Source organism: Giraffa tippelskirchi, chromosome 8 (genome assembly GCF_054371585.1).
Source record: "Giraffa tippelskirchi isolate mGirTip1 chromosome 8, T2T-mGirTip1v1.2.pri, whole genome shotgun sequence".
Lineage (NCBI taxonomy): Eukaryota > Metazoa > Chordata > Mammalia > Artiodactyla > Giraffidae > Giraffa > Giraffa tippelskirchi.
The window spans coordinates 4355808-4376309 of record NC_137282.1 but is presented as its reverse complement, the minus strand read 5'-3'; the positions used below and the strand labels follow the sequence as shown (position 1 = coordinate 4376309).

The window sequence follows — 20502 nt, the reverse complement described above, 5'->3', positions numbered from 1 at the left end:
AGCTTAATGGCACTATCATTTATTGAGTTTTTCTCCACTGAGAGTAAAGGTCCTGGTGGAAATTGGTTTGGTAAGTTGAACTCTGTCTTTAAGAGACATAGGTCTCTACCTGAATTAAGCATGATTTGTAGACTCTAAGTAGAGGTGATTTGTTGAAATAAAGAAATAATTGAGTTCTTCTTCCCTAAAGAAAGATTAAATATTTTAAAATATAATGCTTAATTTGGAACATAGATATAAATATATAGAATCCCCATGACCTATTTCTATCTTTGAATGTGTACAAATATAAAACATTGCTACTAATCAAATTATGAAGAAATTTATAGATTAATCTACTTTTATTAAAGTATATTTAATCCATGTTATATAAAACTTCTAAAGAATTTCTCTGTTTTGATAAGATTGGGAAGATTCCCTGGAGGAGGGCATGGCAACCCACCCCAGTACTCTTGCCTGGAGAATCCCCATGGACAGAGAAGCCTGGTGGGCTACAGTCCATGGGGTCACAAAGCATCGGACACGACAGAGGGGACTTAGCACACACGGCATGTTTACGTGTAATAGGGGGTGTTAGGTTTTGTTTCTTTGGAGAGTTATTTAAAACATCCTAACATGCTATCTGATTTTACCTGTAAGACCAGAAATGTTATAGAAAACTAGTCTAAAATATCTATTTGGGAGGGAGGTATAAATTGGGAGATTAGGATTGGCATATATACACTACTGTATATAAAATAGATAACTAATAAGAATGTACTATATAACACAGGGATGTTGCTCAAAACTCTGTAATGATTCACATGGAAAATAAATCTTAAAAAGAGTGGATATATGTATATGTATAACTGATTCACTTTGCTGTACAGCAGAAACTAACACAACATTGTAAATCAACTATACTCCAGGAAAATTAAGCCAAAATAAAATATCTATTTGAAAACAACATTTACAAAACATTTTCTTTTCTTTGGCCACACTGCATGGTAAGTAGGATCTCAGTTCCCCGACCAGGGATTGGACCCGCACCCCCAACAGTGGAAGGGGGGCCACACATCTTAACCACTGGGCCACCAGGGAAGTCCCCGAAAACAACTTCAGCTTTTAATCATTACAAAGTAACTCATAATAGACATATGCCCTTTTCCCCAAAAGAACTATAAAGTTGGAAAATATATGAAGCCATTGTTTCAGAAATGAAGCGATGACACTGTGATCCTTGAAAGAGGAGAAAGCTAAGGAATGAGCTTGATCCCGATTGCGCCACAATCACTCAACTTTCCCAAAGGCAGGAAAGCAGGGCCGACAAGAGGGTGGTCTCACTGACCCAAGGAAGCAGAGACTGGTAATCCATCTGGGCTGCTGAGATATCTGGAACTGACCAGGCATGTTACCTGAGAAGCTGAGCTGAGCGGTGTCCAGCAGTGTGTGAGGAGGGGCAGAGAGCGCTTAGCCAAGGGCCGGGCTGCCTGCGTGCAGAGAGAGATTCCACGGGCCTAGCAGAGATGGTTCTTTCAGGGCTGAGAGCTAGACAGTAAAACTAGAGGCATACAGCACTGGAATTTATTGGAATCCTAGTCCAGTCAGACTGAAGAGACCTAACTTCTTCAGTTGGGACTTCACAGAAACAGTATCTTAAGCATAAAGGCCATGCTCTAGAGTGAGGACATGCCCTTGAATGAAGTTTAAAATTAAATATAAATAAAACTTTCATAAGAAATAAATCCAAGCCTAATAAGAACAAAAGTATCAGTATCTGTCAGCCATAAAAAAGTCAACATTGTTTAAGGAAAACAGCATAATTCAGATTCCCTTTATTTTGTGATTCATAATGACCAGTATATGACCAAAAGTAACTAGAAGTAAGAAATAAAAAAATGTGTGATTCATATTTGAGGGAAAAAGCAGTCTACATAAGTCATTACCAAATATCCAGATGTCGGAATTATCTGACAGGGACTCTAAAGCAGGCTTTAGAAATATTTTAAAGGACAACACAGTCATGATGAATGAACAGACAGGAAAGCTCAGAATAGGAATGGAAACTATAAAAATGAACCAAGTGAAAGCTGTAGAATTGAAAAGCATAATATTTGAAAAAAAAATCACTTGCTACCCTTAATCATAGATTGGCAACCTAAAAAACATTACTGAATTCAATGAAATATCAGTATGCAATTATGCACTTTGAAGAACAGAAAGAAAATAAGTTAGAAAAAATGAGTAGTTTAGGACCTATGGAATAATATGACACAACATAATTGGAGTTTTTGAACAAGAAGAGAGGATAAGTTAGAAAAGGAGAGGAGGAAGAGGAGAGAGTATAATGGCAGCAAAAAATATTAAAGAACGAAATCCTTCTCAGAGGTGGTAAAGCAATCATAAAATGCATATGGAACCACAAAATACTTTGAATAGCTAAAGCAAGTCTGAGAAGGAAGAACAAAACTGGGGGCATCACACTTCCTGATTTCAACATTTATCACAAATCTATAGTAATCAAAACTGTATACTAGTATGTTACTGGCAGAAAAACAGACATATATATCAAAGGAACAGAATAGAGAGCTTAGAAATGAACTCAGGTACACATGGTCAACTGATATTTGACAAGGGAGCCAAGAATAGTTTCTTGAATATTGTTGTGAAAATTGTAGAAACTCAAGGAAAAGAATGAAATTGGAATCCTCCTGTATACCACTTCGAAAAATTAACTCAAAATGGATTAAAGGCCAACATGTATCAAAGACCCAAAACCATAAACTCCTAGAAAACATATGGCAAAAGCTCTTTGACATTGACATTGCTCTTGACGATGATTTTTTGGATATGACACCAAAGTGTAAGCAACGAAAGCAAAAATAACAGGTAGGACTACATCAAACTAAAAAGCTTCTGCACAGGAAAAGTAGCAATCAATAAAATGAAAAGATAACCTATGGAATGAGAGAGAATACTTGCAAACCATCTATCTGATAAGGATTTGATATACAAAATATATAAGGAATTCATACAACTGACTAATAAAAAATAATAATCCAAATAAAAAATAGATGGAGGACTTGAATATACATTTTTCCATTGAAGATATAAAAATGGCCAATAGGTACATGAGAAAATGTTTTAATGATCAGAGAAGTGCAGATCAAAACCAGATGCAATACTACCTTACGTATGTTAGAATGACTATTACCAAAAAAACAAGAAATAACAAATAATGGTGAGGATGTGGAGAAAAGGCAATGTTCATGCACTGTTTGTGAGAATGTAAACTGGTGGAGCCACTGCAGAAACCAGTATGGAGCTTCCTCAAAAAATTAAAAATAGAACTACCATGTAATCCAACAATTTCACATCTGAGTATACTATATATCCAAAGGAAATAAAATTACTATTTTCAAGAAATACTTCACTTACATATTCATTGCAGTGTTATTCACAATAGCTAAAGCATGGAAACAATCCAAATGTCTACCAAAAGGTGAACAGATAAAAATATGTGAGATTATATATATACAATTCTAACACATTGATTCTATATACAATGTGTAATCCAATGCAAAGAATAGAGTATTATTCAGCCATGAAAAAACCTTGACTTTTGTGACAACTTGGATGGACCTTGAAGGTGTTATGCTAACTGAAGGAAGTCAGGAATAGAAAGAGAAATATTCAATGTTTTTACTTAGATGTGGAAACCCCAAAAGTCAAATTCACATAAATAGAGAATAAAAAGGTGGAATCCAGGGCCTAGCAGTTGGGGGAGACAGGGAGGTGTTGATCAGAGTAAAAGTTCCAGGTATAAGGTGAATAAGTTCTGGGAATCTAATGTACAGCATGGTGACTATAGTGAACAAAACTTTATTACATACTCGGAAGACACTAAGAGTATAGATCTTAAGTGTTATCGCCACACACACACACACACACACACACATAATTATTACATGTGAGGTGATGGACACACACACACATATAATTATTACATGTGAGGTGATGGATGTGCTAACTAACCTTATAGTGTTAAGCATTTTGGAATATACAGGTGCCTCAAATCATCATGTCTTAAACTTCCAGGCGGCATATGCCAATTATACCTCAATAATGCCAGGGACAAAAATATTACGAAGCCAGCCTAACAGTCTGTGTCTTGGTCTTCCTATATGTTATCACCTTCCAGATTTATTCAGGGTTTGACTTTACATCATAGTTGTCACATTGAAGATGACTTCAAGGTCAAAGGCTTCCACTGTGAAATATTGAAAGGTTGATTTCACAGCTTCACCTGTAATATGTTGAAACACTGAAAATGTTTCAGATAGAAGCCGTGGAGAACAATTCTAATGAGCCTTTGGTAAAGAAAAGCTATTCTGCCATTTAGTGACGGTTCAGTGATTTAAATATGAATGCAAGTGAGCAGTAGAGAGAAGGAAGGGAACAGAGAAAACAGAGAGAGAAATAAAGGTCAGGTTAAAAGAAAATTAAGACAGTGTCTGATTTAAACACTATGCTGCAACTCGGGGCTCCTGAACAAAATACGTCAAGAAACTTTGAGGCTGTCAGGATATAGCAAATGATGCAAGTACTAAAACGGAGATGACATAATTTTACCAAACCAGATTTTCATGGAATAACAGACAGTCTTTTGAATTATAATGCTTTATATTTAATGATTTTCCTTGGCATATAGAAAAAAAAATCAATATTCGTTTATTCTCTTCAAAAAGTGCTTAAGGAGCAGTTCCTAGAACTGCTTACTAGGTGCGGTAGACAAGATAAGGAGAAGGAAACCAGCTATTACAGAGCTTTCCCACTGCTTCAGGCATCATACTAGACGCACATTTTGCCATCTGTTATTTCATTTTTCCCTCATGAAATGATAAGCTAAGTATAAATATGCATCTCTGTCTTTAGGAGCTTTGGAAATACTCAGGGGTTGGGGCTGGGGTCACCACTGAAAAGGCTAAAAAAAAAAATTAGCAATAGATACAGCATATAAAGTGCTTTTGTTTTTCAGGTATTTACATTATTTTTATGTTTTGATTCATGTAATCCTCAAAACAACTCTATGAATAGATAACTATTTTAGGCATCTTAAAGAAGAGAGATGAAGGAAGCCAAAAGGCACACAACTGGGAACAGTCTAGCTAGGATTCTAATCCAGGCTGTGGGTCTGTAGGGCATGCCCTTAACCGTGACTTTTACTGTCTCTTTTACTTTTCACGAACAAACGTAAGTCATCGGTGGAAGTGCTGTTACCATTGGGGCATGAGTGACTGTTGCCTTTGCAATAACAGCAACAGCCACAGAAATATTTATAGAGCACTTACTTCATATCAAGTCTTAAGTGAAGCACTTTACACAATTTTTACCATTTAATAGAGCTCAATATTTTTTTTTAATTAAAGGAAATGAAAGTATCTGACAAGAAGAAGTGCTGTAAGGCAACACAGGAAGAGAAATTAACATAGTCTAAAAAGAAGGTGGAAGGTAGGGAGTGATTTTTTACAGCTAAGGTGGAATTTATCCTCAATCCAAAGGAATATACAAAGAAGACAAATTAGGATTCGTTAAGCACTTTATACCAGACTTTATAAGAATGAGCTCATTCAGTGTTATGAAACATTATTATCTTCATTTATAGATGAGAGATTTGAGGTCCAGCCAAGTTAAATAACTTGTCCAGAGTCCAGAGTTTGGGGCGGTAATCAGGATCAAGTCTGGTCTATGTGACTTCAAGTTCCCAGCATTCTACTGCTCAGAAGCAATGGATTGACTGAAAAATAACAAAGGCCTAGATGGAACCAGGGCTTCCTGGTGGCTCAGATAGTAAAGAATCTGCCTGCAATGCTGGAGAACTGGGCTCAATCCTTGGGTTGGGAAGATCCCCTAGAGAAGGGAACACCTACCCACTCCTGTATTCTGGCCTGGAGAATCCCGTGGACAGAGGAGCCTGGCGGGCTACATTCCATGGGGTTTCAAAGAGTCGGCCAGGACTGAGCGACTTTCACTTTCATTTTCGAGGGGACCTAGGGACAGAGATGGGCGTGATGTGACCAGGTGAGAGTTCAAGAGACACCTGATCAAGTGTCCACGGGCGTCTCATAAAGGGAAGCACACTCAGTAAAGTAAACGGAGGCAGTGTGTGGCCGGCCAGGTTTTGGAGTTTAAATACCTCATTCCAGATGTTACACGGCCTCTGAAATTCTGGAGCAGGAACATAGTATGATGAATATGATATTTTAGAGTGATGTAAGAAAGCAATTCTACAGCTGGGAATATACTTTTAAAAATTTGCCATTAAGCATTTATAAAGATGCTCATTGAAGAGTGGTTTGTAACATTACGAACGGAAAACAATACAAATGTGAGTTAATATGAGACTAGTTACCTAAATATGACACCTTAAGTGCTGGAACACTGTTTAGTCATCGAAAACAATGAGGTTCATCAATACACATTAACATAAAAAAATTCCCAAATAACGTTATATTAAGTAAAAACAAAAAACAAGGCTCCCAACAACACCTAGTGTGCTTTAGTTTGAATAAAGAGAAAGATATATATATGAGGAGAGTGTGGGTGTAAATGTGTTTATATACACACATTGCATGAATGTGAAAATCTAGAAACACTTACAGGTAAACTGTTCATTGTGTTTACTTTGACATAGAAATACTGAGAATAGGGGTTTCTAATTTAAGAAATCCACCTCTTCTCCAAGTCACAAAGATTTTCTCCTAAATTGTCTTTAAACATTTGAAGTATTTATTTTACTTTTAAATTAACTCATATGCTATTTATTATCATATAATGGTAGCAAGCCGAAATTCCGTTTTATATGGATAACTATATTCTGGGATATTATAAATTTTTCTTATTCAAAACCTCTACTGAATTTTAATTTTTAAAAGAATTTCTTGAATCCTTGTTTTAATTTCTAGAAGCCCTCTCTTCACTTTTAATGATAATTCTATTCTTGTTCTACAGATGCACTACTCTCTTATATCTTCTTGGAGAATATGAACGACATTATAAAATTGTTCTCTGTGGTCAGGTTGCCAGTCTCTTTATTCTGGTCTTTTCTCACAAGACCACATCTTCTGTGGCCGTGGCTGTCCAGTCTTGTCTGGAAGACTGGCTGGCAGCTGTGTGGACCAGAGCAGGGCTTGTCAATGGCAGGCTCCTCAGAGCACAGGTGAGGAGACACCTGTTGTGACCGGTGCCCGCTCCATAGGCCAGCGCTTTACACAGCGACTCTTCTCTAGGATTCTGCACCACTTTGGAGCACCCTGGTGTTTACGCTAGGCTGAGGTTTCCTCTGCTCACTTTCACTTGCCGTCACCCTTGCATTTGCTTTTGGTAAGTTTAGATGTACTGGCTTCATTCTCTCTCTCCTTTTAACATTTATTTATTTGGCTGCTCCAGGTCTTAGTTGCAGCAGGCGAGCTCTTCGATCGTCGTTTCAGGGTAACGAGTTTGAACAAGGATCAAACTCAGGACTCCTGCCTTGGGAGCCAGGAAGCCTATATTGGGAGCCACCTGACCCCCAGCGAAGTTCCGCTCAAGCATCTTTGAACTACAGAAAACTACAAGCATTTTATCTGCGATGGCATTCCTCCTATCCTCTTTGCTCTTGTGAATTTATCTCAGTTTTACACCTTTACTATAACTTTAATATAAAGGGATAGGAAGAAAATGGACTTTGTAATTAATCAATCTTTACCATGGAGCCCAAGAACTAATTTTTAAGCAAAAAAAAAAAAAAGTTGAGTGTCCCCTTAGATAGGATTTTTATGTGTTGATGAGAAGCAATGAGGAGAAAATATAAAGGATATTTTTAAATTAAGGGACTGGAGCAAAAGAGAACATGTCATGTATACATTCAGTTCAGTTCAGTTCAGTTCAGTCGCTCAGTAAAGTTCGACTCTTTCCGACCCCATGGACTGCAGAATGCCAGGCTTCCTTGTCCATCACCAACTCCTGGAGGTTACCCAAACTCATATTCACTTAGTGGGTGATGCCATCCACCATCTCATCCTCTGTTGTCCCCTTCACCTCCTGCCCTCAATCTTTTCCAGCATCAGGGTCTTTTCAAGTGAGTCAGCTCTTCTCATCAGATGGCCAAAGTATTGGAATTTCAGCTTCAACATCAGTCCTTCCAATGACTATTCAGGACTGATTTCCTTTAGGATGGACTGGTTGGATCTCCTTGCAGTCCAAGGGACTCTTAAGAGTCTTCTCCAACACCACAGTTCAAAAGCATCAATTCTTCTGCACTCAGATTTCTTCATAGTCCAATTCTCGCATCCATACAAGACTACTGGAAAAACCATAGCCTTGAGACAGACCTTTGTTGGCGAAGTAATGTCTCTGCTTTTTAATATGCTGTCTAGCTTGGTCATAGCTTTTCTTCTAAGGAGCAAGCGTCTTTGAATTTCATGGCTGCAGTCACTACCTGCAGTGATTTTCAGTTCAGTTCAGTCGCTCAGTTGTGTCCGACTCTTTGCGACCCCATGAATCGCAGCATGCCAGGCCTCCCTGTCCATCACCAACTCCCGGAGTTTACCCAAACCCATGTCCACTGAGTTGGTGATGCCATCCAACCATCTCATCCTCTGTCGTCCCCTTCTCCTCCTGCCCCCAATCCTTTCCAGCATTAGGGTCTTTTCCAATGAGTCAACTCTTCACGTGAGGTGGCCAAAGTATTGGAGTTTCAGCTTCAGCATCAGTCCTTCCAACGAATATTCAGGACTGATCTCCTTTAGGATGGACTGGCTGGATCTCCTTACAGTCTAAGGGACTCTCAAGAGTCTTCTCCAACACCACAGTTCAAAAGCATCAATTCTGCGGCGCTCAGCTTTCTTCACTGTCCAACTCTCACATCCATACATGACCACTGGAAAAACCATAGCCTTGACTAGACGGACCTTGGTTGGCAAAGTAAAGTCTCTGCTTTTAAATATGCTATCTAGGTTGGTCATAACCTTCCTTCCCAGGAGTAAGCGTCTTTTAATTTCATGGCTGCAATCACCATCAGCAGTGATTTTGGAGCCCCCCAAAATAAAGTCTGACACTATTTCCATCTATTTCCCATGAAGTGATGGGACCAGATGACATGATCTTAGATTTCTGAACGTTGAGCTTTAAGCCAACTTTTTCACTCTCCTCTTTCACTTTCATCAAGGGGCTCTTTAGTTCTTCTTCACTTTCTGCCATAAGGGTGGTGTCATCTTCAGTGATTTTAAAGCCCCCCAAAATTAAGTCTGTCACTGTGTTTCCCACCTTTTTTCATGAAGTGATGGGATCAGATGCCATGATCTTAGTTTTCTGAATGTTGAGTTTTAAGCCAACTTTTTTACTCTCCTGTTTCACTTTCATCAAGAAGTTCTTTAGTTCTTCTTCGCTTTCTGCCATGAGGGTAGTGTCATCTGCATATCTGAGGTTATTGCTATTTCTCCTGGCAATCTTGATTCCAGCTTGTGCTTCATCCAGCCCAATGTTTCTCATGATGTGCTCTGCATATAAGTTAAATAAGTAGGATGACATCAGGATATTTTCAAATGAGTCAGTTCTTCACATCAGGTGGCCAAAGTATTGGAGTTTCAGCTTCAGCCTAAGTCCTTACAATGAATATTCAAGGCTGATTTCCTTTAGGATAGACTGGTTGTATCTCCTTGCAGTCCAAGGGATTCTCAAGAGTCTTCTCCAACACCACAGCTCAAAAGCATCAATTCTTTGGTGCTCAGCTTTCTTTACAGTCCAACTCTCACATCCATACATGACTACTGTAAGAACCATAGCTTGGACTAGATGGATCTTTGTTGGTAAAGTAATGTCTCTGCTTCGTAATATGCTTTGCAGTCAAAGATGGAGAAGCTCTATACAGTCAGCAAAAACAAGACCAGGAGCTGACTGTGGCTCCGATCATGAACTCCTTATTGCCAAATTCAGACTTAAATTGAAGAAAGTAGGGAAAACCACTAGTCCATTCAGGTATGACCTAAATCAAATCCCTTATGATTATACAGTGGAAGTGACAAATAGATTCAAGGGATTAGATCTGATAGACAGAGTGCCTGAAGAACTGTGGATGGAAGTTCGTGACATTGTACATGAGGCAGTGATCAAGACCATCCCCAAGAAAAGGAAATGCAAAAAGGCGAGATGGTTGTCTGACAAGACCTTACAAATAGCTGAGAAAAGAAGAGAAGCTAAAGGCAAAGGAGGAAAGGAAAGATATACCCATTTGAACGCAGAGTTCCAAAGAATAGCAAGGAGAGATAAGAAAGCCTTTTTCAGTGATCAATGCAAAGTAATAGAGGAAAACAATAGAATGGGAAAGACTAGAGATCTCTCTTCAAGAAAATTAAAGATGTACATACTACTGTATTTAAAATGGATAACCAACAAGGACCTACTGTATAGCACACGGAACTCTGCTCAACGTTACAAGGCAGCTTGGATGGGAGGGGACTTTGGGGGGAGAATGGATACATGTATGTGTGGCTGAGTCCCTTTGTTGTCCACCTGAGATTATCACAACATTGTTAGTCAGCTCTATTCCAATACAACATAAAACGTTAAAAAAATAAAGAGCATTGAGAGGGTCTGATATTTCTTCCCACCCCTTAGCAAACACAACAAGCACTAAGGAAGCAGAACTGTGAGCGCATCTCCTGGCTCTGTAGCACTTAACGCACCGCCTAGATCACCCTCTCCGCACATCTAGGAGGCAGGCAGTGGTAAACACTCCTCGTCATGGATCCTAAAAAGGCAGAACTTAGACTCTCCAATTTACTGCCGTTACCACGTACTTCCCGACCCTCCCTTTTCCCAACAATGTTAAATACAACTATTGCTCCCTTTGCATGCACTTCTTCCACAGATGTTTACAGGGGACCTTAGGAGCCAGCCACGCTCTGGGCATTGAATAAAACACTGCCCTCCTGAAAGTTACGTTGTGTGATTTATGCAACATCCAAGAAGCAACTTACGAAAACATTATTTAAATTCTTCTACTTTGGAGGAAAAGGGATTCTTTGATCCCTGGATGGAAAAGAATCTGTGAAGGCATAAGTGCCTCCTGCTCACAATGACACATCTGGGCTCCCCAAGCAAAGCCACCATGGCCGGTGACTTAGGTCAAGCAGAGACAGCAGCCCTGCTTATGTGGGCACCGGACCTGTGTCTACAAGCTCCAACCTTCAGGGCTGTTTGCAGTGTTTGTTGGTGAATCCACTCATTCACATCTGTGCAGTGGGTGTCAGCATGTGAGAACAAAGGGGGTCATGCAGATAGTGCAGCTGAGCCCATGCCTGGCTCCCCACATGGCCCATCCTGTAGCTAATCTTGGAGAATGTGATTCAAATTGACCGTAAGACCAGAAAGAACAGCCAAAAAAAGGTTTGTTTTATTATTCCACAAAAGCTTATTTGATTTTTTTTCTCTTTCCTGCAACCTTACAAAGATTATGTATGATCCAGTAACGGCACAGAATAAACATACCCTATATTGTGCAAATGAAATAAAAATTGCTCAACAGACCCGTTGCTCTCATATTGCAGGTCATACAAATTTCCTACTCCTTGGAAGTATCCATATTTAAAGAGAACCAGTTAAATGTAACCAGAATAGACTTTTACAATAAATACCTTTTCTTTCCCTCCATATTGTTTTAATTTGCGCCGGTCATAATGTACCCTAAAATAATTAACTCATAAAACAGAGTGACTGTACAGATGACAGCAGCTAACTTTTATCTTGCATTGTATTGGCTTCAAAAATATGAGACCATAAATCAAAACTAATGGCGTTATCTTAATAAACCCAACGTCACTCTGTTCATTTTGTTCCCAATCATGGCAAAAATAAATAAGAAGATGAGCAGAAGATGAATCAGATCTATACAGTGTGGGGCATTCACTTTTTCCATTTGTCTTACTCTGTCAGCTGCAAAAATGTTCCTTTTAAATTGTAAAGAGGAATATCTATCAATATAATCTTGGAGGCAACTACAAACAAATTTAATCAACTGAGAACAAGGGTGACTAATAAACTCCAATGAGAATTAAGAAGCTGTTCAAGAAGCAGAATAAACATTGATGTATTGCTTCAAAATACGACTATGGTTTCCCTGAAAAGTCTATTCATATCATGCTCTTTAGACATCTGGATTTTGGCAGTAGCTCCCAGAAATGGAGTGAAGGTAATCACACAAGTGTAATACATTAATTCTGTCACCCATGGTGGAGGGGCAAGCAGCACTGCTGCGATACTGGCATAACACGTAGAGCAGACAAAAGAACAAGAAGCAGGAGCGAACGCAAGCATTAAGGGTGTAGTCTCGCATTTCTCTCTGCTTGCTGGTACACAACCATCTGCTTCCCATCTACAGGGAATGAGTAGTGCAAGTAGAGTGGGAATTAGCATGTGTTCTGATATGATCATGGGAAAATAAGCTTCCTGCTACTTAGAATGTAGAAGGGCGGGAATCTTTTCTATCATGGCATGCCCAGAAGCATTCAATCGTATATGAAGATACCCGGTAGGTCTATATGAGGTTCAGGGACGAATAAAAGAAACCTTGGACTGGTGTACACTTAGCATCAGACCGTAGCAAAATGAAGAAAAACTTTGGCAGAATGGCTCAATCAAAAAGCCAAGAAACAGTTTACAAGGGAGCAATGATTTCATGGGCATGTGATACTGTGACACCCACCCCATCAGCTCTCCTCCCCTCCCAGAATATAGGCGCGTGCTCTGAGCAGGAGAGGGATGAGGCATGCAGCGTCCTTTCTCAAACTCTAGGAAACCAGCTGCACTCTTATGAAAATGCTGGTTCTGATCCCATAGTCCAGGGTGGGCAGGGGGGCCTGAGAGTCAGCACTTTCACTTCTCGCAGCTAATGCTGGTGCTGCTGCTACATAGACTCCACTTTGAGTGGCAAGGGTCAAGAAATTTGCTGAGTCACCTAGGATAAAGCTTTACTCTGTGAAACGCTGTTCATAAAAAGCAGAAGGGGCTTTTCTTGGTCTGAAGGGGAGATGACCAACCATGACCACCTTACAGAGGGCAGCCAGGAGACTTGAAGGGTAGTTCACGGACACTCTGAAGGAAGCAACATGATGATGAGCTCGTGACTTAGTATGAGACGGACCTGCGTTAGCATCCTGAGTCTGCCACCTCCCCAGCTACGCACTCTCCGCTCAACACCCCTGAGTCAGTTTCCTCATCCCTACAACGTGGGGAACAAATGTAGCTACTTTAAAAACACACACAGTTATGAACTTCCCTCTTAGCACTGCTTTTACTGAATCCCATAGGTTTGGGGTCGTCATGTTTTCATTATCATTTGTTTAGATGTATATTTTGATTTCCTTTTTGATTTCTTCAGTGATCTGTTGGTTAATTAGAAGCATGTTGTTTGGCCTCCATATGTTTGTGTTTTTTATAGTTTGCTTTTTTTCCCCCTGTAGCTGATATCTAATCTTACAGCATCATGATCAGAAAAGATGCTTAAAAAGATTTCAATTTTTTTAAATTTACCAAGACTAGATTTTTGGCCCAGGATGTGATCTATCCTGGAGAATGTTCCATGTGCACTTGAGAAAAAGGTGAAGTCCACTGTTTTTTGGTGAAATGCCCTGTAGATATCAGTTAGGTTTAAATGTTCCAATGTATCATTTAAAGCTTGTGTTTCCTTGCTAATTTTCTGTCTGGATGATCTGTCCATTGGTGTGAGTGGGGTATTAAAGTCTCCCACTATTAATTGTGTTACTGTCAATTTCCTCTTTAACAGCTGTTAGCATTTTCCTTTGGAGAAGGAACTGGCACCCCACTCCAGTACTCTTGCCTGGAAAATCTCATGGACGGAGGAGCCTGGTAGGCTGAGGTCTATGGGGTTGCTAAGAGTTGGACACGACTGAGCAACTTCACTTTCACTTTTCACTTTCGTGCATTGGAGAAGGAAATGGCAACCCACTCCAGTGTTCTTGCCTGGTTGCACAGAGTCGGACGCGACTTAAGCGACTTAGCAGCAGCAGCAGCATTTTCCTTATATATTGTGGTGCTCCTATGTTGGGTGCATACATATTTATAATTGTTATATCTTCTTCTTGGATTGATCCCTTGATCATTATGTAGTGTCCTTCTTTGTCTCTATAACAGTCTTTATTTTAAAGTCTATTTTATCTGATATGAATATTGCTACTTTTGGTCTCCATTTTCATGAAATATCTTTTTCCAGCCCCTCACTTTAGTCTGTATGTGTCCCTAGGTTTGAGGTGGGTCTCCTGTAGACAATATATATAGTGGTCTTGTTTTTGTATCCATTCAGCCAGTCCTTGTCTTTTGGTTTGAGCATTTAACCCATTTACATTTAAGGTAATTATTGTTACATGTGATCCCATTACCATTTACTTTACTGTTTTGGGTTCATTTTTATAAACGTTTTCTGTCTAGAGAAGATCCTTTAGGATTTGTTGAAGAGCTGGTTTGGTGGTGCTGAATTCTCTCAGGTTTTGCTTGTCTTTAAAGCTTTTGATTTCTCCTTCAAATATGAATAAGATACTTGCAGGGTAGAGTAATCTTGGTTGTAGATTTTTCTCTTTCATCACTTTGAGTATATCCTGACATTCCCTTCTGGCCTGCAGAGTTTCTGTTGAAAGACAGCTGTTATCTTTATGCGGATCTCCTTGTATGTTATTTGCTGCTTTTAGTATTGGCTCTCTGTGTTTCATTTTCGTTAGTCTGATTAATATATGTCTTGGTGTGTTTCACCTTGGGTTTGTCCTGTATGGGATGCTCTGGGCTTCTTGGACTTCTTATTATTTATATTTGTTTGGCTGCACCACGTACCCAGGATTTTCCATCTTCGTTCCAGCATGTGGGTTCTTTAGTTTGCGTAATCTTTGTCTTTAATTGTGGCCACGGAATCTTTGGTTGCAGCACATGAACGTCTTATTGTGGCATGTGGGATCTAGTTCCCTGACCGGAACAAAGCTTGGGTCCCCTACATTGGGAGCACAGAGTCTCAGCCACTGAAGCACCAAGGAAGTTCTCAAATATAAGCTTTTAATGGTCGTTGTGAGGATTAAATGAGATGATGTATGTATAATCCTGGTACCTACTTAGTACATAAGAAGTGTAGATATTTGGTTATTTGCTCTTAGACTCTCAGCTCCGTCTCCAACTTTCTTACCTCAAAGCCTCGTGACCCTGACTCCTTTGCCACGTAGTTTCTGATTAGCCCCTGTTAACCATTAACCATTGGGAGATATTGGTGGAGTCAAAGGCAGTGGAAAAGATAATACATTTTCCTTTTTCTGCTTCTGTCTCTGGAACTCGTGGGGGCAGAATCCCCAAAGCTTCAGAAACATGGGCTCGTGGACTCTGGCTGCAGCAGCGGGGACAGAGGCAAGCAGGTGTAGGGGACTGCTGGGTTTTGCACTAGTGGTCTGGTTATGGCAGCTGTGGCAGCAGAAACAAATTATGGGCCCTAGAAGCTCAGCTGCAGTTCCAACAGCTTCAGCAAGACTGGGCTCCAAAGGCTCCTACAGAGTCTGCAGGAGTGTAGGCTCTCGGCTTCCTGCAGGGGAACAGTGGTGGTGGTTTGATAACAGCTGTGTTACTAGTGACACCCCAGCACCTCAGCAGCACAGCCCACGTAGATTCCACAAATCACCACTGTTCCTTCTTATCCTGCAGCTCTAGGGGCATCAATCTAGACCTTAGCCCCTCTCACTAGTCTCTAAGTATCACTTCATCCTCTTTCTTCTTGATTCCCTGGTCTTTCCAACACTTTTATAAACAAATCCTTTGGTTAAATTCTGTTTGAAATAACTAGAGTCATTTCCATCTTCCTAACTAGACTGACAAATATCATTATCATTATTACTGACAGTACCAATATTTTTAGGCTAGGAACAAGGTGAGCAAGGCAAGTAGCAGTGACCACTGGATCTGTGTCCATAGGAGGTGTGCACATGAAACCATATTTTTGTCCTTTCCCCCTTAGTAACCCTCTTGTAAAAGCCATACATATGTAGATATAGTTCTAGGACTTCTGCTTATAATGGCAGGTTTTTTTACATCAAACATATGATATCATATCTAAAATAAAAAAAATAGGAAGATTGAGAAATAGAGTTGAGGCATTGTTCAATAAAACTTCATGAAAAATGATTAAAAAAAGAATTTTTAATAAAGGAAATTTGAGAACTATTCAGGAGGTCAAACATCTAAATAATAAGAGTTTTAGGGAAAGAGAAGATGAAAACAAAGGGGAGGAAATTATACAGAAATAATAGAAGGCATATTTGCAGATCTGAAGGACAGGAGTTTCCGCTTTGTAAGAATTCCTTGAGAGTCCAGATCAATGAAGAATCATACAAACGATACCAAGGCACATAATCATTTAATTGCAGAAATATGCATAAAGAGAAGATTCTGGAATCTTCCAGAAAGAGAATATATTACAAACAGAAGAGGCGGTATTATTATAATAATACTGACCTTCTCAAGAACAACACTGGAAACTGAAAAACAGTGGTGCAATATATTCCAAAATTGAAGGGAATTAATTTTGAAAATCACTATAATTTTACCTAATTATTGTATGTAATGTAATATTTATCACTTAATGCAGATAGCTAAATTATAAATCTAGTGTGAAGGCTCTTTTTTTGACACATGGAATCAAAATTAATAATTGTTCCTTCTGTTGATCCTTCCTAGAATACTATTAGATTGTAATCCAATAAATCAAAAGAGTGAAACAAGGAAAAATATGAGATCTAGGAGGAAATATACAATCTTACATTGCATTTTCCAGAGTCTGACTCTGAGATGTTATGTCTCAACGCTGGTAGGGCAGTGGAGGGAGTGAGACAGGGAGGGGAAGTCAACTAATAGGGGTATATTCTCAACAAGGCGCCACTGCGGGCAGCCAGAGGTTGATCTTGTTTGGGAAATTCTGGGATACACTGTAAATCATGGGCTCAGAGTTTTCTCACTTGAAGGATGAGGAAGATAGCTTCCAACTTCTAACCTGCTTATGTGAGTGGGCAAAGCAAGCCCTGGGGGACTGTCTTCAGGACAAGAAATGCAGGTGCTGGCAGTTGGCAGCTGGACCGCTGTGTATGCGAGGGCCAGGAGGGCCCGCAGTGACACACACCAACCCCACTCATTCACTGGGAAGAACCGGCCATGTGGTCCCATCTGGAAGTAAAGGGGGCTGCGACGGGCAGTCCCTGACTGGGGAGGCCTTTCCTGACAACTTTCTATCAGCAGTCCCCAACCTTTTAAGCACCAAGGACCAGTTTCATGGAAGACAATTTTTCTATGGACTGGGATGGGCGATGGTTTAGGGGGAATTCAAGCACATTATATTTATTGTGCACTTTACTTCTTATCTCATCTCATCTAATGCTGCCACTGATCTGATGGGAGGTACCAGTCCATAGCCTGGAGGTTGGGGACCGCTGCTTTACCTCATGGACCCTGGCGGTGGGTAGAGAGAATGTAAATCATTGGTAAACACCTCTCTCTAACTCCTGGCACAGGAGTTAGGGATAGAGTTAGAGGAGGCTCGTACACCCCGAGAGCCACTAAAAAGCACACATGCTGCTGGGAGGTTTGTGATGGTGTCTTTGCTTTTCTTTTCCTTCTAAATTGGTTCTGTTCCGTCAGAAGATGTAACCAATGGCATAGCACTCCTTATCAGACTGAATGCTAGTTAGCCCCAAGAGTGGTGGACATGAATCTCAGAAACCCATTCAATTCAACAAAGCTTTATTGAGTCCTTTCCAGGCTGCAGACCCTGGAAAGTATAAATAGAGCACTGTAACCTCCTAAATTCTGGAAACTGACACTACCAAGTGGTATCTGACACCATAACCATAGCATATTTATCTTCATATGTTTCAGTACATTTTTCCTGATATAGGTATTGACTAATGATCTAAAGTGAAAAGTGCTAGTTGCTCCAACTCTTAATGATTCTCCAAATGTCAGCAAAGCTCCTGAAGTCTCCTATGCAGGAAATCCACTCATCTGCCCACATCCAGATCAAACTTCATCTTTTGGGTGAACCTGCTCCCAGAAATTCCGAATGCAATTATTGACCCCTTTCTGAGTGTTTTCCCAGTACCCTGTAAAGAATATAGAAAAGGAGTTCTGGATTCTACTTGAGTTATAATTTTGCTTCAAATTTACTCCAGAAAAATGTAAGCTTCTCCAAGATGGGAACTTAATGGTTCTTCATTGTATTCCAAGCACCTAGCATAGCGTGCCCAAATGTGCTCTCATATGAATTTACGAGTGATTGAAGCAGGACACCAGGACACCAGTGTTTTCAATTTTTACAACATCTGGAATGAACTAGCCGGCAGTGTTAGAGATTCACCTACATCTCAATGCTAGGCATTTTCTTAGAACGTGTTATATATTTAGATGTCTTCCATTGGTACCTCTAAAGAACACCCTTTGTAATCCATTTTTCTTGGTTGTTAGCACCATTCATTGATGGATATTTATTGATAACTGATGATGAGTGATAGATGATGGATAATAATGATGATGATTATACAGGGCCCTTTTGATTTAGCACTCTAGTAGGTGTGCACAGAAAACCTACTCAATACAAGTCAATTATTTTGTAGAAAAAGTGCAGGCTCTCATACTGGAGATTCTGGGTCCTTATCCAGCTCCACCACCTAGTGGTTATTTGACCTTGGCAAGCTATTTAACTCTCTTCAGCCTCTAGTCTTCTTCCACAGAATGCAGAGGTCGATACCACTATGGGAAGTGCAAAGCTGTAAATATGTCTAACTATGCAGAAGCTGCTCAAAAGTGTTTAGATTCTGCACAGAGAATGAAGCCAAGAAATATCTGATGAGATCTCTCCTAAGCAGCTTATAGTTCTGCTATAAATCAACATGAAAAGACAAATAGCCCTTTAGATAATCTACAAAGGGCATGAGCATTCAGCTCGTAGAAAAAGAAATACGAGTGACCAAAATCATACCAAAAGACACACAATCACACTTAAAATTTTAGAATTCAAAAATGTTTTTTAAAAATTGAAGTGTGTGATAACCTATGCAAGAAAAGAATCTGAAAAATATATATCCATATATATGTGGTTTATTCACTTTGCTGTACACATGAAACTAACACAACATTGTAAATCAACTACACTCCAATAAAATTTTAAAAATAAATAAAATCAAAGTATAGTTGATTTACAATGTTTCAGGTAATGAAATTTATTTTTCACTGACTAGACTGAAAAAGAATTAACACTTTTGAAAAACCTAAGTGTCCATGAAGATGTGAAAAAGGAAGCATGTTTAAATACTATAGAAAGAAATAATTTGAAGGAAAAATTAGTATAGCTACCGAAGCACCAAAGTTTTTAAAAGTGCCTTTGATATATTACCCTATGGAGATACTCAGAAGCAAAAACATGTATACAAGATTATTCCTGATATCATTAATAACAAACCCTACCAGCAACTTAAATGCCTACCAACAAGGGGTAATTTAAATGAGTAATGATTCTTGTAAACAATGAACTATGCTCCTTAGACATTAAAAACAGTTAGTTTTTTCCTGCCTGCATGTAAAGGTTTATGGCAACACCAACTGCTGACTCTGAACTCAGGGTCTTAACATAATGAAATTCATTTCTTGCTCATGCTATTGCCCCTGCGAGTGTTTTGGGCGGGGTCAAGGTAAGCAGGCTGGGGGGGGTTGTTCCTTGCATTCTTTCAGACATCCAGAGTCATAGAGACTCTGCTGTTTTCAACACCTGGCTTTCCTTGTCACCTTGGCCATTAACATCCAGGTGGCAGATAGAACGTGGGAGCGGAGTGTGCACATGGATATTTTTATGGACTAGATATGGCGGAGGTATGCATCTCTCCCAGTCCCACATAATGGTTCGGCAGAATTCAACTGGCCACACCTAACTGCGTGAGTATCATAAGTGTAGTCTGACTAGGAACCCAGAAAGGAGGGAGATGGATTGCTGGTGGAGACCATCCCAAGACCTGTCGTGACACTTTCATGCTTTGACACCAAGTTAAGAGGAAAATGCAGTGTACAGAGCACCTTTGTGTTTAGGTCTGTATATACACCATGAGCGTGCATATGTATGTATACACATTCCATTTCTTTAGATTTTTAAATATACTTTTAGAAAAGCATATGCCAACATGTGTATTTTGTTTTTCTAAACGAACCTTGAAGGAAATCAGGGATTATTCTGACGAGGAGCTGAACGCTGCAGTGAGGAAAGCGGCTCTGCCCTCTGCTGAGCCTTTCTCTCCAGTTAAGTATTCTTAAAAATGATGTGCTCATGAGTTGCACTTTTAAAAATTACTTTCAGCATTGACACAAATATCCAACTGCAGATTTGTTACGATTTTACAGGTCTTAATTAGAACATGATACAGTGATAAACTAAACCCATGGAAGTGAGTGAAAGTCGCTCAGTTT

At 39.6% G+C, this 20502-nt stretch overlaps 1 protein-coding gene across 12 annotated transcripts in view; it reads right to left on the bottom strand.

Annotated features, from left to right (window-relative positions):
• Positions 1 to 20502, bottom strand: part of RARB (retinoic acid receptor beta) — a 1227259-nt gene that overhangs the window by 927329 nt on the left and 279428 nt on the right. The gene's annotated exons all lie outside the window — the stretch shown is intronic.